Here is a 22,822-nt window from a genome sequence, read left to right as displayed (position 1 = left end):
AATACACATATGTGATCCTCGGGTGTCATATGCAAGCAACCTAGTGGTGTGTCAGTGTAGGGAAATGCAGTGAAATATGCGTTATTTTGAAAAAAAGAATAAAATAGTACCAAAAATGGTAGAGAATAAGGTACTTTGTTTCAGCCATAGGGACCCGGGTTCGCGACCGCTATGAGAGAAGTGCTTGTACTCGAGTTTGAGCTTTATTTCGTGAAAATATGTTAAATGGTTCATAAGATATAGACTAAAACACATTATAATACACGACAATTAGTAACAATTCAATATGCACATAATGACATATAATATATTGTTAGACGGTTGCCAGCCAACATTTTTACGTGAAATAAGAAAATTAAAACAAAATTGAATAGCTCCGTGGTAATTGGAATCAATTTTTGACAGAAGGTGTGCGTCATGTGATCTCATTGAAAAGGTAAGGGTTATAGTCGTTCATGTAGAATATATGTTTCTAACTTCATTATTTTATGCTCTTTCTGCTAATTTGTGCCTTTCGTACCTATCCTGATGTGTAGAATATGAAAACAACATATTTTGTTCTTACATTGAAAATATATATACAGGGTGCATCAAAATAAACCGTTGCAGAAGACAAGATAACACTTCGATTTCAGAAAGTTTTAAAAGTTTGATATAATTAGGTAGTTTCTCTTTGTGTTACGTAAAAATACACATATGTGATCCTCGGGTGTCATATGCAAGCAACCTAGTGGTGTGTCAGTGTAGGGAAATGCAGTGAAATATGCGTTATTTTGAAAGAAAGAATAAAATAGTACCAAAAATGGTAGAGAATAAGGTACTTTGTTTCAGCCATAGGGACCCGGGTTCGCGACCGCTATGAGAGAAGTGCTTGTACTCGAGTTTGAGCTTTATTTCGTGAAAATATGTTAAATGGTTCTTAAGATATAGACTAAAACACATTATAATACACGACAATTAGTAACAATTCAATATGCACATAATGACATATAATATATTGTTAGACGGTTGCCAGCCAACATTTTTACGTGAAATAAGACAATTAAAACAAAATTGATAAGCTCCGTGGTAAATGGAATCAATTTTTGACAGAAGGTGTGCGTCATGTGATCTCATTGAAAAGGTAAGGGTTATAGTCGTTCATGTAGAATATATGTTTCTAACTTCATTATTTTATGCTCTTTCTGCTAATTTGTGCCTTTCGTACCTATCCTGATGTGTAGAATATGAAAACAACATATTTTGTTCTTACATTGAAAATATATATACAGGGTGCATCAAAATAAACCGTTGCAGAAGACAAGATAACACTTCGATTTCAGAAAGTTTTAAAAGTTTGATATAATTAGGTAGTTTCTCTTTGTGTTACGTAAAAATACATATATGTGATCCTCGGGTGTCATATGCAAGCAACCTAGTGGTGTGTCAGTGTAGGGAAATGCAGTGAAATATGCGTTATTTTGAAAAAAAGAATAAAATAGTACCAAAAATGGTAGAGAATAAGGTACTTTGTTTCAGCCATAGGGACCCGGGTTCGCGACCGCTATGAGAGAAGTGCTTGTACTCGAGTTTGAGCTTTATTTCGTGAAAATATGTTAAATGGTTCTTAAGATATAGACTAAAAAACATTATAATACACGACAATTAGTAACAATTCAATATGCACATAATGACATATAATATATTGTTAGACGGTTGCCAGCCAACATTTTTACGTGAAATAAGAAAATTAAAACAAAATTGAATAGCTCCGTGGTAATTGGAATCAATTTTTGATAGAAGGTGTGCGTCATGTGATCTCATTGAAAAGGTAAGGGTTATAGTCGTTCATGTAGAATATATGTTTCTAACTTCATTATTTTATGCTCTTTCTGCTAATTTGTGCCTTTCGTACCTATCCTGATGTGTAGAATATGAAAACAACATATTTTGTTCTTACATTGAAAATATATATACAGGGTGCATCAAAATAAACCGTTGCAGAAGACAAGATAACACTTCGATTTCAGAAAGTTTTAAAAGTTTGATATAATTAGGTAGTTTCTCTTTGTGTTACGTAAAAATACACATATGTGATCCTCGGGTGTCATATGCAAGCAACCTAGTGGTGTGTCAGTGTAGGGAAATGCAGTGAAATATGCGTTATTTTGAAAAAAAGAATAAAATAGTACCAAAAATGGTAGAGAATAAGGTACTTTGTTTCAGCCATAGGGACCCGGGTTCGCGACCGCTATGAGAGAAGTGCTTGTACTCGAGTTTGAGCTTTATTTCGTGAAAATATGTTAAATGGTTCATAAGATATAGACTAAAACACATTATAATACACGACAATTAGTAACAATTCAATATGCACATAATGACATATAATATATTGTTAGACGGTTGCCAGCCAACATTTTTACGTGAAATAAGAAAATTAAAACAAAATTGAATAGCTCCGTGGTAATTGGAATCAATTTTTGACAGAAGGTGTGCGTCATGTGATCTCATTGAAAAGGTAAGGGTTATAGTCGTTCATGTAGAATATATGTTTCTAACTTCATTATTTTATGCTCTTTCTGCTAATTTGTGCCTTTCGTACCTATCCTGATGTGTAGAATATGAAAACAACATATTTTGTTCTTACATTGAAAATATATATACAGGGTGCATCAAAATAAACCGTTGCAGAAGACAAGATAACACTTCGATTTCAGAAAGTTTTAAAAGTTTGATATAATTAGGTAGTTTCTCTTTGTGTTACGTAAAAATACACATATGTGATCCTCGGGTGTCATATGCAAGCAACCTAGTGGTGTGTCAGTGTAGGGAAATGCAGTGAAATATGCGTTATTTTGAAAGAAAGAATAAAATAGTACCAAAAATGGTAGAGAATAAGGTACTTTGTTTCAGCCATAGGGACCCGGGTTCGCGACCGCTATGAGAGAAGTGCTTGTACTCGAGTTTGAGCTTTATTTCGTGAAAATATGTTAAATGGTTCTTAAGATATAGACTAAAACACATTATAATACACGACAATTAGTAACAATTCAATATGCACATAATGACATATAATATATTGTTAGACGGTTGCCAGCCAACATTTTTACGTGAAATAAGACAATTAAAACAAAATTGATAAGCTCCGTGGTAAATGGAATCAATTTTTGACAGAAGGTGTGCGTCATGTGATCTCATTGAAAAGGTAAGGGTTATAGTCGTTCATGTAGAATATATGTTTCTAACTTCATTATTTTATGCTCTTTCTGCTAATTTGTGCCTTTCGTACCTATCCTGATGTGTAGAATATGAAAACAACATATTTTGTTCTTACATTGAAAATATATATACAGGGTGCATCAAAATAAACCGTTGCAGAAGACAAGATAACACTTCGATTTCAGAAAGTTTTAAAAGTTTGATATAATTAGGTAGTTTCTCTTTGTGTTACGTAAAAATACACATATGTGATCCTCGGGTGTCATATGCAAGCAACCTAGTGGTGTGTCAGTGTAGGGAAATGCAGTGAAATATGCGTTATTTTGAAAAAAAAGAATAAAGTAGTACCAAACATGGTAGATAATAAGGTACTTTGTTTTAGCCATAGGGACCCGGGTTTGCGACCGCTATGAGAGAAGTGCTTGTACTCGAGTTTGAGCTTTATTTCGTGAAAATATGTTAAATGGTTCATAAGATATAGACTAAAACACATTATAATACACGACAATTAGTAACAATTCAATATGCACATAATGACATATAATATATTGTTAGACGGTTGCCAGCCAACATTTTTACGTGAAATAAGAAAATTAAAACAAAATTGAATAGCTCCGTGGTAATTGGAATCAATTTTTGACAGAAGGTGTGCGTCATGTGATCTCATTGAAAAGGTAAGGGTTATAGTCGTTCATGTAGAATATATGTTTCTAACTTCATTATTTTATGCTCTTTCTGCTAATTTGTGCCTTTCGTACCTATCCTGATGTGTAGAATATGAAAACAACATATTTTGTTCTTACATTGAAAATATATATACAGGGTGCATCAAAATAAACCGTTGCAGAAGACAAGATAACACTTCGATTTCAGAAAGTTTTAAAAGTTTGATATAATTAGGTAGTTTCTCTTTGTGTTACGTAAAAATACACATATGTGATCCTCGGGTGTCATATGCAAGCAACCTAGTGGTGTGTCAGTGTAGGGAAATGCAGTGAAATATGCGTTATTTTGAAAGAAAGAATAAAATAGTACCAAAAATGGTAGAGAATAAGGTACTTTGTTTCAGCCATAGGGACCCGGGTTCGCGACCGCTATGAGAGAAGTGCTTGTACTCGAGTTTGAGCTTTATTTCGTGAAAATATGTTAAATGGTTCTTAAGATATAGACTAAAACACATTATAATACACGACAATTAGTAACAATTCAATATGCACATAATGACATATAATATATTGTTAGACGGTTGCCAGCCAACATTTTTACGTGAAATAAGACAATTAAAACAAAATTGATAAGCTCCGTGGTAAATGGAATCAATTTTTGACAGAAGGTGTGCGTCATGTGATCTCATTGAAAAGGTAAGGGTTATAGTCGTTCATGTAGAATATATGTTTCTAACTTCATTATTTTATGCTCTTTCTGCTAATTTGTGCCTTTCGTACCTATCCTGATGTGTAGAATATGAAAACAACATATTTTGTTCTTACATTGAAAATATATATACAGGGTGCATCAAAATAAACCGTTGCAGAAGACAAGATAACACTTCGATTTCAGAAAGTTTTAAAAGTTTGATATAATTAGGTAGTTTCTCTTTGTGTTACGTAAAAATACACATATGTGATCCTCGGGTGTCATATGCAAGCAACCTAGTGGTGTGTCAGTGTAGGGAAATGGAGTGAAATATGCGTTATTTTGAAAAAAAGAATAAAATAGTACCAAAAATGGTAGAGAATAAGGTACTTTGTTTCAACCATAGGGACCCGGGTTCGCGACCGCTATGAGAGAAGTGCTTGTACTCGAGTTTGAGCTTTATTTCGTGAAAATATGTTAAATGGTTCATAAGATATAGACTAAAACACATTATAATACACGACAATTAGTAACAATTCAATATGCACATAATGACATATAATATATTGTTAGACGGTTGCCAGCCAACATTTTTACGTGAAATAAGAAAATTAAAACAAAATTGAATAGCTCCGTGGTAATTGGAATCAATTTTTGATAGAAGGTGTGCGTCATGTGATCTCATTGAAAAGGTAAGGGTTATAGTCGTTCATGTAGAATATATGTTTCTAACTTCATTATTTTATGCTCTTTCTGCTAATTTGTGCCTTTCGTACCTATCCTGATGTGTAGAATATGAAAACAACATATTTTGTTCTTACATTGAAAATATATATACAGGGTGCATCAAAATAAACCGTTGCAGAAGACAAGATAACACTTCGATTTCAGAAAGTTTTAAAAGTTTGATATAATTAGGTAGTTTCTCTTTGTGTTACGTAAAAATACACATATGTGATCCTCGGGTGTCATATGCAAGCAACCTAGTGGTGTGTCAGTGTAGGGAAATGCAGTGAAATATGCGTTATTTTGAAAAAAAGAATAAAATAGTACCAAAAATGGTAGAGAATAAGGTACTTTGTTTCAGCCATAGGGACCCGGGTTCGCGACCGCTATGAGAGAAGTGCTTGTACTCGAGTTTGAGCTTTATTTCGTGAAAATATGTTAAATGGTTCATAAGATATAGACTAAAACACATTATAATACACGACAATTAGTAACAATTCAATATGCACATAATGACATATAATATATTGTTAGACGGTTGCCAGCCAACATTTTTACGTGAAATAAGAAAATTAAAACAAAATTGAATAGCTCCGTGGTAATTGGAATCAATTTTTGACAGAAGGTGTGCGTCATGTGATCTCATTGAAAAGGTAAGGGTTATAGTCGTTCATGTAGAATATATGTTTCTAACTTCATTATTTTATGCTCTTTCTGCTAATTTGTGCCTTTCGTACCTATCCTGATGTGTAGAATATGAAAACAACATATTTTGTTCTTACATTGAAAATGTATATACAGGGTGCATCAAAATAAACCGTTGCAGAAGACAAGATAACACTTCGATTTCAGAAAGTTTTAAAAGTTTGATATAATTAGGTAGTTTCTCTTTGTGTTACGTAAAAATACACATATGTGATCCTCGGGTGTCATATGCAAGCAACCTAGTGGTGTGTCAGTGTAGGGAAATGCAGTGAAATATGCGTTATTTTGAAAGAAAGAATAAAATAGTACCAAAAATGGTAGAGAATAAGGTACTTTGTTTCAGCCATAGGGACCCGGGTTCGCGACCGCTATGAGAGAAGTGCTTGTACTCGAGTTTGAGCTTTATTTCGTGAAAATATGTTAAATGGTTCTTAAGATATAGACTAAAACACATTATAATACACGACAATTAGTAACAATTCAATATGCACATAATGACATATAATATATTGTTAGACGGTTGCCAGCCAACATTTTTACGTGAAATAAGACAATTAAAACAAAATTGATAAGCTCCGTGGTAAATGGAATCAATTTTTGACAGAAGGTGTGCGTCATGTGATCTCATTGAAAAGGTAAGGGTTATAGTCGTTCATGTAGAATATATGTTTCTAACTTCATTATTTTATGCTCTTTCTGCTAATTTGTGCCTTTCGTACCTATCCTGATGTGTAGAATATGAAAACAACATATTTTGTTCTTACATTGAAAATATATATACAGGGTGCATCAAAATAAACCGTTGCAGAAGACAAGATAACACTTCGATTTCAGAAAGTTTTAAAAGTTTGATATAATTAGGTATTTTCTCTTTGTGTTACGTAAAAATACACATATGTGATCCTCGGGTGTCATATGCAAGCAACCTAGTGGTGTGTCAGTGTAGGGAAATGGAGTGAAATATGCGTTATTTTGAAAAAAAGAATAAAATAGTACCAAAAATGGTAGAGAATAAGGTACTTTGTTTCAGCCATAGGGACCCGGGTTCGCGACCGCTATGAGAGAAGTGCTTGTACTCGAGTTTGAGCTTTATTTCGTGAAAATATGTTAAATGGTTCATAAGATATAGACTAAAACACATTATAATACACGACAATTAGTAACAATTCAATATGCACATAATGACATATAATATATTGTTAGACGGTTGCCAGCCAACATTTTTACGTGAAATAAGAAAATTAAAACAAAATTGAATAGCTCCGTGGTAATTGGAATCAATTTTTGATAGAAGGTGTGCGTCATGTGATCTCATTGAAAAGGTAAGGGTTATAGTCGTTCATGTAGAATATATGTTTCTAACTTCATTATTTTATGCTCTTTCTGCTAATTTGTGCCTTTCGTACCTATCCTGATGTGTAGAATATGAAAACAACATATTTTGTTCTTACATTGAAAATATATATACAGGGTGCATCAAAATAAACCGTTGCAGAAGACAAGATAACACTTCGATTTCAGAAAGTTTTAAAAGTTTGATATAATTAGGTAGTTTCTCTTTGTGTTACGTAAAAATACACATATGTGATCCTCGGGTGTCATATGCAAGCAACCTAGTGGTGTGTCAGTGTAGGGAAATGCAGTGAAATATGCGTTATTTTGAAAGAAAGAATAAAATAGTACCAAAAATGGTAGAGAATAAGGTACTTTGTTTCAGCCATAGGGACCCGGGTTCGCGACCGCTATGAGAGAAGTGCTTGTACTCGAGTTTGAGCTTTATTTCGTGAAAATATGTTAAATGGTTCTTAAGATATAGACTAAAACACATTATAATACACGACAATTAGTAACAATTCAATATGCACATAATGACATATAATATATTGTTAGACGGTTGCCAGCCAACATTTTTACGTGAAATAAGACAATTAAAACAAAATTGATAAGCTCCGTGGTAAATGGAATCAATTTTTGACAGAAGGTGTGCGTCATGTGATCTCATTGAAAAGGTAAGGGTTATAGTCGTTCATGTAGAATATATGTTTCTAACTTCATTATTTTATGCTCTTTCTGCTAATTTGTGCCTTTCGTACCTATCCTGATGTGTAGAATATGAAAACAACATATTTTGTTCTTACATTGAAAATATATATACAGGGTGCATCAAAATAAACCGTTGCAGAAGACAAGATAACACTTCGATTTCAGAAAGTTTTAAAAGTTTGATATAATTAGGTAGTTTCTCTTTGTGTTACGTAAAAATACACATATGTGATCCTCGGGTGTCATATGCAAGCAACCTAGTGGTGTGTCAGTGTAGGGAAATGCAGTGAAATATGCGTTATTTTGAAAGAAAGAATAAAATAGTACCAAAAATGGTAGAGAATAAGGTACTTTGTTTCAGCCATAGGGACCCGGGTTCGCGACCGCTATGAGAGAAGTGCTTGTACTCGAGTTTGAGCTTTATTTCGTGAAAATATGTTAAATGGTTCATAAGATATAGACTAAAACACATTATAATACACGACAATTAGTAACAATTCAATATGCACATAATGACATATAATATATTGTTAGACGGTTGCCAGCCAACATTTTTACGTGAAATAAGAAAATTAAAACAAAATTGAATAGCTCCGTGGTAATTGGAATCAATTTTTGACAGAAGGTGTGCGTCATGTGATCTCATTGAAAAGGTAAGGGTTATAGTCGTTCATGTAGAATATGTTTCTAACTTCATTATTTTATGCTCTTTCTGCTAATTTGTGCCTTTCGTACCTATCCTGATGTGTAGAATATGAAAACAACATATTTTGTTCTTACATTGAAAATATATATACAGGGTGCATCAAAATAAACCGTTGCAGAAGACAAGATAACACTTCGATTTCAGAAAGTTTTAAAAGTTTGATATAATTAGGTAGTTTCTCTTTGTGTTACGTAAAAATACACATATGTGATCCTCGGGTGTCATATGCAAGCAACCTAGTGGTGTGTCAGTGTAGGGAAATGCAGTGAAATATGCGTTATTTTGAAAAAAAGAATAAAATAGTACCAAAAATGGTAGAGAATAAGGTACTTTGTTTCAGCCATAGGGACCCGGGTTCGCGACCGCTATGAGAGAAGTGCTTGTACTCGAGTTTGAGCTTTATTTTGTGAAAATATGTTAAATGGTTCTTAAGATATAGACTGAAACACATTATAATACACGACAATTAGTAACAATTCAATATGCACATAATGACATATAATATATTGTTAGACGGTTGCCAGCCAACATTTTTACGTGAAATAAGAAAATTAAAACAAAATTGAATATCTCCGTGGTAATTGGAATCAATTTTTGACAGAAGGTGTGCGTCATGTGATCTCATTGAAAAGGTAAGGGTTATAGTCGTTCATGTAGAATATATGTTTCTAACTTCATTATTTTATGCTCTTTCTGCTAATTTGTGCCTTTCGTACCTATCCTGATGTGTAGAATATGAAAACAACATATTTTGTTCTTACATTGAAAATATATATACAGGGTGCATCAAAATAAACCGTTGCAGAAGACAAGATAACACTTCGATTTCAGAAAGTTTTAAAAGTTTGATATAATTAGGTAGTTTCTCTTTGTGTTACGTAAAAATACACATATGTGATCCTCGGGTGTCATATGCAAGCAACCTAGTGGTGTGTCAGTGTAGGGAAATGCAGTGAAATATGCGTTATTTTGAAAGAAAGAATAAAATAGTACCAAAAATGGTAGAGAATAAGGTACTTTGTTTCAGCCATAGGGACCCGGGTTCGCGACCGCTATGAGAGAAGTGCTTGTACTCGAGTTTGAGCTTTATTTCGTGAAAATATGTTAAATGGTTCATAAGATATAGACTAAAACACATTATAATACACGACAATTAGTAACAATTCAATATGCACATAATGACATATAATATATTGTTAGACGGTTGCCAGCCAACATTTTTACGTGAAATAAGAAAATTAAAACAAAATTGAATAGCTCCGTGGTAATTGGAATCAATTTTTGACAGAAGGTGTGCGTCATGTGATCTCATTGAAAAGGTAAGGGTTATAGTCGTTCATGTAGAATATATGTTTCTAACTTCATTATTTTATGCTCTTTCTGCTAATTTGTGCCTTTCGTACCTATCCTGATGTGTAGAATATGAAAACAACATATTTTGTTCTTACATTGAAAATATATATACAGGGTGCATCAAAATAAACCGTTGCAGAAGACAAGATAACACTTCGATTTCAGAAAGTTTTAAAAGTTTGATATAATTAGGTAGTTTCTCTTTGTGTTACGTAAAAATACACATATGTGATCCTCGGGTGTCATATGCAAGCAACCTAGTGGTGTGTCAGTGTAGGGAAATGCAGTGAAATATGCGTTATTTTGAAAGAAAGAATAAAATAGTACCAAAAATGGTAGAGAATAAGGTACTTTGTTTCAGCCATAGGGACCCGGGTTCGCGACCGCTATGAGAGAAGTGCTTGTACTCGAGTTTGAGCTTTATTTTGTGAAAATATGTTAAATGGTTCTTAAGATATAGACTGAAACACATTATAGTACACGACAATTAGTAACAATTCAATATGCACATAATGACATATAATATATTGTTAGACGGTTGCCAGCCAACATTTTTACGTGAAATAAGAAAATTAAAACAAAATTGAATATCTCCGTGGTAATTGGAATCAATTTTTGACAGAAGGTGTGCGTCATGTGATCTCATTGAAAAGGTAAGGGTTATAGTCGTTCATGTAGAATATATGTTTCTAACTTCATTATTTTATGCTCTTTCTGCTAATTTGTGCCTTTCGTACCTATCCTGATGTGTAGAATATGAAAACAACATATTTTGTTCTTACATTGAAAATATATATACAGGGTGCATCAAAATAAACCGTTGCAGAAGACAAGATAACACTTCGATTTCAGAAAGTTTTAAAAGTTTGATATAATTAGGTAGTTTCTCTTTGTGTTACGTAAAAATACACATATGTGATCCTCGGGTGTCATATGCAAGCAACCTAGTGGTGTGTCAGTGTAGGGAAATGCAGTGAAATATGCGTTATTTTGGAAAAAAGAATGAAATAGTACCAAAAATGGTAGAGAATAAGGTACTTTGTTTCAGCCATAGGGACCCGGGTTCGCGACCGCTATGAGAGAAGTGCTTGTACTCGAGTTTGAGCTTTATTTTGTGAAAATATGTTAAATGGTTCTTAAGATATAGACTAAAACACATTATAATACACGACAATTAGTAACAATTCAATATGCACATAATGACATATAATATATTGTTAGACGGTTGCCAGCCAACATTTTTACGTGAAATAAGAAAATTAAAACAAAATTGAATAGCTCCGTGGTAATTGGAATCAATTTTTGACAGAAGGTGTGCGTCATGTGATCTCATTGAAAAGGTAAGGGTTATAGTCGTTCATGTAGAATATATGTTTCTAACTTCATTATTTTATGCTCTTTCTGCTAATTTGTGCCTTTCGTACCTATCCTGATGTGTAGAATATGAAAACAACATATTTTGTTCTTACATTGAAAATATATATACAGGGTGCATCAAAATAAACCGTTGCAGAAGACAAGATAACACTTCGATTTCAGAAAGTTTTAAAAGTTTGATATAATTAGGTAGTTTCTCTTTGTGTTACGTAAAAATACACATATGTGATCCTCGGGTGTCATATGCAAGCAACCTAGTGGTGTGTCAGTGTAGGGAAATGCAGTGAAATATGCGTTATTTTGAAAAAAAGAATAAAATAGTACCAAAAATGGTAGAGAATAAGGTACTTTGTTTCAGCCATAGGGACCCGGGTTCGCGACCGCTATGAGAGAAGTGCTTGTACTCGAGTTTGAGCTTTATTTCGTGAAAATATGTTAAATGGTTCATAAGATATAGACTAAAACACATTATAATACACGACAATTAGTAATAATTCAATATGCACATAATGACATATAATATATTGTTAGACGGTTGCCAGCCAACATTTTTACGTGAAATAAGAAAATTAAAACAAAATTGAATAGCTCCGTGGTAATTGGAATCAATTTTTGACAGAAGGTGTGCGTCATGTGATCTCATTGAAAAGGTAAGGGTTATAGTCGTTCATGTAGAATATATGTTTCTAACTTCATTATTTTATGCTCTTTCTGCTAATTTGTGCCTTTCGTACCTATCCTGATGTGTAGAATATGAAAACAACATATTTTGTTCTTACATTGAAAATATATATACAGGGTGCATCAAAATAAACCGTTGCAGAAGACAAGATAACACTTCGATTTCAGAAAGTTTTAAAAGTTTGATATAATTAGGTAGTTTATCTTTGTGTTACGTAAAAATACACATATGTGATCCTCGGGTGTCATATGCAAGCAACCTAGTGGTGTGTCAGTGTAGGGAAATGCAGTGAAATATGCGTTATTTTGAAAAAAAGAATAAAATAGTACCAAAAATGGTAGAGAATAAGGTACTTTGTTTCAGCCATAGGGACCCGGGTTCGCGACCGCTATGAGAGAAGTGCTTGTACTCGAGTTTGAGCTTTATTTTGTGAAAATATGTTAAATGGTTCTTAAGATATAGACTGAAACACATTATAGTACACGACAATTAGTAACAATTCAATATGCACATAATGACATATAATATATTGTTAGACGGTTGCCAGCCAACATTTTTACGTGAAATAAGAAAATTAAAACAAAATTGAATATCTCCGTGGTAATTGGAATCAATTTTTGACAGAAGGTGTGCGTCATGTGATCTCATTGAAAAGGTAAGGGTTATAGTCGTTCATGTAGAATATATGTTTCTAACTTCATTATTTTATGCTCTTTCTGCTAATTTGTGCCTTTCGTACCTATCCTGATGTGTAGAATATGAAAACAACATATTTTGTTCTTACATTGAAAATATATATACAGGGTGCATCAAAATAAACCGTTGCAGAAGACAAGATAACACTTCGATTTCAGAAAGTTTTAAAAGTTTGATATAATTAGGTAGTTTCTCTTTGTGTTACGTAAAAATACACATATGTGATCCTCGGGTGTCATATGCAAGCAACCTAGTGGTGTGTCAGTGTAGGGAAATGCAGTGAAATATGCGTTATTTTGAAAGAAAGAATAAAATAGTACCAAAAATGGTAGAGAATAAGGTACTTTGTTTCAGCCATAGGGACCCGGGTTCGCGACCGCTATGAGAGAAGTGCTTGTACTCGAGTTTGAGCTTTATTTTGTGAAAATATGTTAAATGGTTCTTAAGATATAGACTGAAACACATTATAGTACACGACAATTAGTAACAATTCAATATGCACATAATGACATATAATATATTGTTAGACGGTTGCCAGCCAACATTTTTACGTGAAATAAGAAAATTAAAACAAAATTGAATAGCTCCGTGGTAATTGGAATCAATTTTTGACAGAAGGTGTGCGTCATGTGATCTCATTGAAAAGGTAAGGGTTATAGTCGTTCATGTGGAATATATGTTTCTAACTTCATTATTTTATGCTCTTTCTGCTAATTTGTGCCTTTCGTACCTATCCTGATGTGTAGAATATGAAAACAACATATTTTGTTCTTACATTGAAAATATATATACAGGGTGCATCAAAATAAACCGTTGCAGAAGACAAGATAACACTTCGATTTCAGAAAGTTTTAAAAGTTTGATATAATTAGGTAGTTTCTCTTTGTGTTACGTAAAAATACACATATGTGATCCTCGGGTGTCATATGCAAGCAACCTAGTGGTGTGTCAGTGTAGGGAAATGCAGTGAAATATGCGTTATTTTGAAAGAAAGAATAAAATAGTACCAAAAATGGTAGAGAATAAGGTACTTTGTTTCAGCCATAGGGACCCGGGTTCGCGACCGCTATGAGAGAAGTGCTTGTACTCGAGTTTGAGCTTTATTTCGTGAAAATATGTTAAATGGTTCTTAAGATATAGACTAAAACACATTATAATACACGACAATTAGTAACAATTCAATATGCACATAATGACATATAATATATTGTTAGACGGTTGCCAGCCAACATTTTTACGTGAAATAAGACAATTAAAACAAAATTGATAAGCTCCGTGGTAAATGGAATCAATTTTTGACAGAAGGTGTGCGTCATGTGATCTCATTGAAAAGGTAAGGGTTATAGTCGTTCATGTAGAATATATGTTTCTAACTTCATTATTTTATGCTCTTTCTGCTAATTTGTGCCTTTCGTACCTATCCTGATGTGTAGAATATGAAAACAACATATTTTGTTCTTACATTGAAAATATATATACAGGGTGCATCAAAATAAACCGTTGCAGAAGACAAGATAACACTTCGATTTCAGAAAGTTTTAAAAGTTTGATATAATTAGGTAGTTTCTCTTTGTGTTACGTAAAAATACACATATGTGATCCTCGGGTGTCATATGCAAGCAACCTAGTATTGTGTCAGTGTAGGGAAATGGAGTGAAATATGCGTTATTTTGAAAAAAAGAATAAAATAGTACCAAAAATGGTAGAGAATAAGGTACTTTGTTTCAGCCATAGGGACCCGGGTTCGCGACCGCTATGAGAGAAGTGCTTGTACTCGAGTTTGAGCTTTATTTCGTGAAAATATGTTAAATGGTTCATAAGATATAGACTAAAACACATTATAATACACGACAATTAGTAACAATTCAATATGCACATAATGACATATAATATATTGTTAGACGGTTGCCAGCCAACATTTTTACGTGAAATAAGAAAATTAAAACAAAATTGAATAGCTCCGTGGTAATTGGAATCAATTTTTGACAGAAGGTGTGCGTCATGTGATCTCATTGAAAAGGTAAGGGTTATAGTCGTTCATGTAGAATATATGTTTCTAACTTCATTATTTTATGCTCTTTCTGCTAATTTGTGCCTTTCGTACCTATCCTGATGTGTAGAATATGAAAACAACATATTTTGTTCTTACATTGAAAATATATATACAGGGTGCATCAAAATAAACCGTTGCAGAAGACAAGATAACACTTCGATTTCAGAAAGTTTTAAAAGTTTGATATAATTAGGTAGCTTCTCTTTGTGTTACGTAAAAATACACATATGTGATCCTCGGGTGTCATATGCAAGCAACCTAGTGGTGTGTCAGTGTAGGGAAATGCAGTGAAATATGCGTTATTTTGAAAAAAAGAATAAAATAGTACCAAAAATGGTAGAGAATAAGGTACTTTGTTTCAGCCATAGGGACCCGGGTTCGCGACCGCTATGAGAGAAGTGCTTGTACTCGAGTTTGAGCTTTATTTTGTGAAAATATGTTAAATGGTTCTTAAGATATAGACTGAAACACATTATAGTACACGACAATTAGTAACAATTCAATATGCACATAATGACATATAATATATTGTTAGACGGTTGCCAGCCAACATTTTTACGTGAAATAAGAAAATTAAAACAAAATTGAATATCTCCGTGGTAATTGGAATCAATTTTTGACAGAAGGTGTGCGTCATGTGATCTCATTGAAAAGGTAAGGGTTATAGTCGTTCATGTAGAATATATGTTTCTAACTTCATTATTTTATGCTCTTTCTGCTAATTTGTGCCTTTCGTACCTATCCTGATGTGTAGAATATGAAAACAACATATTTTGTTCTTACATTGAAAATATATATACAGGGTGCATCAAAATAAACCGTTGCAGAAGACAAGATAACACTTCGATTTCAGAAAGTTTTAAAAGTTTGATATAATTAGGTAGTTTCTCTTTGTGTTACGTAAAAATACACATATGTGATCCTCGGGTGTCATATGCAAGCAACCTAGTGGTGTGTCAGTGTAGGGAAATGCAGTGAAATATGCGTTATTTTGAAAAAAAGAATAAAATAGTACCAAAAATGGTAGAGAATAAGGTACTTTGTTTCAGCCATAGGGACCCGGGTTCGCGACCGCTATGAGAGAAGTGCTTGTACTCGAGTTTGAGCTTTATTTTGTGAAAATATGTTAAATGGTTCTTAAGATATAGACTGAAACACATTATAGTACACGACAATTAGTAACAATTCAATATGCACATAATGACATATAATATATTGTTAGACGGTTGCCAGCCAACATTTTTACGTGAAATAAGAAAATTAAAACAAAATTGAATATCTCCGTGGTAATTGGAATCAATTTTTGACAGAAGGTATGCGTCATGTGATCTCATTGAAAAGGTAAGGGTTATAGTCTTTCATGTAGAATATATGTTTCTAACTTCATTATTTTATGCTCTTTCTGCTAATTTGTGCCTTTCGTACCTATCCTGATGTGTAGAATATGAAAACAACATATTTTGTTCTTACATTGAAAATATATATACAGGGTGCATCAAAATAAACCGTTGCAGAAGACAAGATAACACTTCGATTTCAGAAAGTTTTAAAAGTTTGATATAATTAGGTAGTTTCTCTTTGTGTTACGTAAAAATACACATATGTGATCCTCGGGTGTCATATGCAAGCAACCTAGTGGTGTGTCAGTGTAGGGAAATGCAGTGAAATATGCGTTATTTTGAAAGAAAGAATAAAATAGTACCAAAAATGGTAGAGAATAAGGTACTTTGTTTCAGCCATAGGGACCCGGGTTCGCGACCGCTATGAGAGAAGTGCTTGTACTCGAGTTTGAGCTTTATTTCGTGAAAATATGTTAAATGGTTCATAAGATATAGACTAAAACACATTATAATACACGACAATTAGTAACAATTCAATATGCACATAATGACATATAATATATTGTTAGACGGTTGCCAGCCAACATTTTTACGTGAAATAAGAAAGTTAAAACAAAATTGAATAGCTCCGTGGTAATTGGAATCAATTTTTGACAGAAGGTGTGCGTCATGTGATCTCATTGAAAAGGTAAGGGTTATAGTCGTTCATGTAGAATATATGTTTCTAACTTCATTATTTTATGCTCTTTCTGCTAATTTGTGCCTTTCGTACCTATCCTGATGTGTAGAATATGAAAACAACATATTTTGTTCTTACATTGAAAATATATATACAGGGTGCATCAAAATAAACCGTTGCAGAAGACAAGATAACACTTCGATTTCAGAAAGTTTTAAAAGTTTGATATAATTAGGTAGTTTCTCTTTGTGTTACGTAAAAATACACATATGTGATCCTCGGGTGTCATATGCAAGCAACCTAGTGGTGTGTCAGTGTAGGGAAATGCAGTGAAATATGCGTTATTTTGAAAAAAAGAATAAAATAGTACCAAAAATGGTAGAGAATAAGGTACTTTGTTTCAGCCATAGGGACCCGGGTTCGCGACCGCTATGAGAGAAGTGCTTGTACTCGAGTTTGAGCTTTATTTTGTGAAAATATGTTAAATGGTTCTTAAGATATAGACTGAAACACATTATAGTACACGACAATTAGTAACAATTCAATATGCACATAATGACATATAATATATTGTTAGACGGTTGCCAGCCAACATTTTTACGTGAAATAAGAAAATTAAAACAAAATTGAATATCTCCGTGGTAATTGGAATCAATTTTTGACAGAAGGTGTGCGTCATGTGATCTCATTGAAAAGGTAAGGGTTATAGTCGTTCATGTAGAATATATGTTTCTAACTTCATTATTTTATGCTCTTTCTGCTAATTTGTGCCTTTCGTACCTATCCTGATGTGTAGAATATGAAAACAACATATTTTGTTCTTACATTGAAAATATATATACAGGGTGCATCAAAATAAACCGTTGCAGAAGACAAGATAACACTTCGATTTCAGAAAGTTTTAAAAGTTTGATATAATTAGGTAGTTTCTCTTTGTGTTACGTAAAAATACACATATGTGATCCTCGGGTGTCATATGCAAGCAACCTAGTGGTGTGTCAGTGTAGGGAAATGCAGTGAAATATGCGTTATTTTGAAAGAAAGAATAAAATAGTACCAAAAATGGTAGAGAATAAGGTACTTTGTTTCAGCCATAGGGACCCGGGTTCGCGACCGCTATGAGAGAAGTGCTTGTACTCGAGTTTGAGCTTTATTTCGTGAAAATATGTTAAATGGTTCATAAGATATAGACTAAAACACATTATAATACACGACAATTAGTAACAATTCAATATGCACATAATGACATATAATATATTGTTAGACGGTTGCCAGCCAACATTTTTACGTGAAATAAGAAAATTAAAACAAAATTGAATAGCTCCGTGGTAATTGGAATCAATTTTTGACAGAAGGTGTGCGTCATGTGATCTCATTGAAAAGGTAAGGGTTATAGTCGTTCATGTAGAATATATGTTTCTAACTTCATTATTTTATGCTCTTTCTGCTAATTTGTGCCTTTCGTACCTATCCTGATGTGTAGAATATGAAAACAACATATTTTGTTCTTACATTGAAAATATATATACAGGGTGCATCAAAATAAACCGTTGCAGAAGACAAGATAACACTTCGATTTCAGAAAGTTTTAAAAGTTTGATATAATTAGGTAGTTTCTCTTTGTGTTACGTAAAAATACACATATGTGATCCTCGGGTGTCATATGCAAGCAACCTAGTGGTGTGTCAGTGTAGGGAAATGCAGTGAAATATGCGTTATTTTGAAAGAAAGAATAAAATAGTACCAAAAATGGTAGAGAATAAGGTACTTTGTTTCAGCCATAGGGACCCGGGTTCGCGACCGCTATGAGAGAAGTGCTTGTACTCGAGTTTGAGCTTTATTTCGTGAAAATATGTTAAATGGTTCTTAAGATATAGACTAAAACACATTATAATACACGACAATTAGTAACAATTCAATATGCACATAATGACATATAATATATTGTTAGACGGTTGCCAGCCAACATTTTTACGTGAAATAAGACAATTAAAACAAAATTGATAAGCTCCGTGGTAAATGAAATCAATTTTTGACAGAAGGTGTGCGTCATGTGATCTCATTGAAAAGGTAAGGGTTATAGTCGTTCATGTAGAATATATGTTTCTAACTTCATTATTTTATGCTCTTTCTGCTAATTTGTGCCTTTCGTACCTATCCTGATGTGTAGAATATGAAAACAACATATTTTGTTCTTACATTGAAAATATATATACAGGGTGCATCAAAATAAACCGTTGCAGAAGACAAGATAACACTTCGATTTCAGAAAGTTTTAAAAGTTTGATATAATTAGGTAGTTTCTCTTTGTGTTACGTAAAAATACACATATGTGATCCTCGGGTGTCATATGCAAGCAACCTAGTATTGTGTCAGTGTAGGGAAATGGAGTGAAATATGCGTTATTTTGAAAAAAAGAATAAAATAGTACCAAAAATGGTAGAGAATAAGGTACTTTGTTTCAGCCATAGGGACCCGGGTTCGCGACCGCTATGAGAGAAGTGCTTGTACTCGAGTTTGAGCTTTATTTCGTGAAAATATGTTAAATGGTTCATAAGATATAGACTAAAACACATTATAATACACGACAATTAGTAACAATTCAATATGCACATAATGACATATAATATATTGTTAGACGGTTGCCAGCCAACATTTTTACGTGAAATAAGAAAATTAAAACAAAATTGAATAGCTCCGTGGTAATTGGAATCAATTTTTGACAGAAGGTGTGCGTCATGTGATCTCATTGAAAAGGTAAGGGTTATAGTCGTTCATGTAGAATATATGTTTCTAACTTCATTATTTTATGCTCTTTCTGCTAATTTGTGCCTTTCGTACCTATCCTGATGTGTAGAATATGAAAACAACATATTTTGTTCTTACATTGAAAATATATATACAGGGTGCATCAAAATAAACCGTTGCAGAAGACAAGATAACACTTCGATTTCAGAAAGTTTTAAAAGTTTGATATAATTAGGTAGTTTCTCTTTGTGTTACGTAAAAATACACATATGTGATCCTCGGGTGTCATATGCAAGCAACCTAGTGGTGTGTCAGTGTAGGGAAATGCAGTGAAATATGCGTTATTTTGAAAAAAAGAATAAAATAGTACCAAAAATGGTAGAGAATAAGGTACTTTGTTTCAGCCATAGGGACCCGGGTTCGCGACCGCTATGAGAGAAGTGCTTGTACTCGAGTTTGAGCTTTATTTTGTGAAAATATGTTAAATGGTTCTTAAGATATAGACTGAAACACATTATAGTACACGACAATTAGTAACAATTCAATATGCACATAATGACATATAATATATTGTTAGACGGTTGCCAGCCAACATTTTTACGTGAAATAAGAAAATTAAAACAAAATTGAATATCTCCGTGGTAATTGGAATCAATTTTTGACAGAAGGTGTGCGTCATGTGATCTCATTGAAAAGGTAAGGGTTATAGTCGTTCATGTAGAATATATGTTTCTAACTTCATTATTTTATGCTCTTTCTGCTAATTTGTGCCTTTCGTACCTATCCTGATGTGTAGAATATGAAAACAACATATTTTGTTCTTACATTGAAAATATATATACAGGGTGCATCAAAATAAACCGTTGCAGAAGACAAGATAACACTTCGATTTCAGAAAGTTTTAAAAGTTTGATATAATTAGGTAGTTTCTCTTTGTGTTACGTAAAAATACACATATGTGATCCTCGGGTGTCATATGCAAGCAACCTAGTGGTGTGTCAGTGTAGGGAAATGCAGTGAAATATGCGTTATTTTGAAAAAAAGAATAAAATAGTACCAAAAATGGTAGAGAATAAGGTACTTTGTTTCAGCCATAGGGACCCGGGTTCGCGACCGCTATGAGAGAAGTGCTTGTACTCGAGTTTGAGCTTTATTTTGTGAAAATATGTTAAATGGTTCTTAAGATATAGACTGAAACACATTATAGTACACGACAATTAGTAACAATTCAATATGCACATAATGACATATAATATATTGTTAGACGGTTGGCAGCCAACATTTTTACGTGAAATAAGAAAATTAAAACAAAATTGAATATCTCCGTGGTAATTGGAATCAATTTTTGACAGAAGGTGTGCGTCATGTGATCTCATTGAAAAGGTAAGGGTTATAGTCGTTCATGTAGAATATATGTTTCTAACTTCATTATTTTATGCTCTTTCTGCTAATTTGTGCCTTTCGTACCTATCCTGATGTGTAGAATATGAAAACAACATATTTTGTTCTTACATTGAAAATATATATACAGGGTGCATCAAAATAAACCGTTGCAGAAGACAAGATAACACTTCGATTTCAGAAAGTTTTAAAAGTTTGATATAATTAGGTAGTTTCTCTTTGTGTTACGTAAAAATACACATATGTGATCCTCGGGTGTCATATGCAAGCAACCTAGTGGTGTGTCAGTGTAGGGAAATGCAGTGAAATATGCGTTATTTTGAAAGAAAGAATAAAATAGTACCAAAAATGGTAGAGAATAAGGTACTTTGTTTCAGCCATAGGGACCCGGGTTCGCGACCGCTATGAGAGAAGTGCTTGTACTCGAGTTTGAGCTTTATTTCGTGAAAATATGTTAAATGGTTCATAAGATATAGACTAAAACACATTATAATACACGACAATTAGTAACAATTCAATATGCACATAATGACATATAATATATTGTTAGACGGTTGCCAGCCAACATTTTTACGTGAAATAAGAAAATTAAAACAAAATTGAATAGCTCCGTGGTAATTGGAATCAATTTTTGACAGAAGGTGTGCGTCATGTGATCTCATTGAAAAGGTAAGGGTTATAGTCGTTCATGTAGAATATATGTTTCTAACTTCATTATTTTATGCTCTTTCTGCTAATTTGTGCCTTTCGTACCTATCCTGATGTGTAGAATATGAAAACAACATATTTTGTTCTTACATTGAAAATATATATACAGGGTGCATCAAAATAAACCGTTGCAGAAGACAAGATAACACTTCGATTTCAGAAAGTTTTAAAAGTTTGATATAATTAGGTAGTTTCTCTTTGTGTTACGTAAAAATACACATATGTGATCCTCGGGTGTCATATGCAAGCAACCTAGTGGTGTGTCAGTGTAGGGAAATGGAGTGAAATATGCGTTATTTTGAAAAAAAGAATAAAATAGTACCAAAAATGGTAGAGAATAAGGTACTTTGTTTCAGCCATAGGGACCCGGGTTCGCGACCGCTATGAGAGAAGTGCTTGTACTCGAGTTTGAGCTTTATTTTGTGAAAATATGTTAAATGGTTCTTAAGATATAGACTGAAACACATTATAGTACACGACAATTAGTAACAATTCAATATGCACATAATGACATATAATATATTGTTAGACGGTTGCCAGCCAACATTTTTACGTGAAATAAGAAAATTAAAACAAAATTGAATATCTCCGTGGTAATTGGAATCAATTTTTGACAGAAGGTGTGCGTCATGTGATCTCATTGAAAAGGTAAGGGTTATAGTCGTTCATGTAGAATATATGTTTCTAACTTCATTATTTTATGCTCTTTCTGCTAATTTGTGCCTTTCGTACCTATCCTGATGTGTAGAATATGAAAACAACATATTTTGTTCTTACATTGAAAATATATATACAGGGTGCATCAAAATAAACCGTTGCAGAAGACAAGATAACACTTCGATTTCAGAAAGTTTTAAAAGTTTGATATAATTAGGTAGTTTCTCTTTGTGTTACGTAAAAATACACATATGTGATCCTCGGGTGTCATATGCAAGCAACCTAGTGGTGTGTCAGTGTAGGGAAATGCAGTGAAATATGCGTTATTTTGAAAGAAAGAATAAAATAGTACCAAAAATGGTAGAGAATAAGGTACTTTGTTTCAGCCATAGGG

Source organism: Thermobia domestica, chromosome 9, assembly GCF_964235325.1.
Source record: "Thermobia domestica chromosome 9, izTheDome1.hap1.1, whole genome shotgun sequence".
Classification (NCBI taxonomy): domain Eukaryota; kingdom Metazoa; phylum Arthropoda; class Insecta; order Zygentoma; family Lepismatidae; genus Thermobia; species Thermobia domestica.
The sequence above is the reverse complement of the archived record's forward strand: the minus strand, read 5'-3'. Positions refer to the sequence as shown.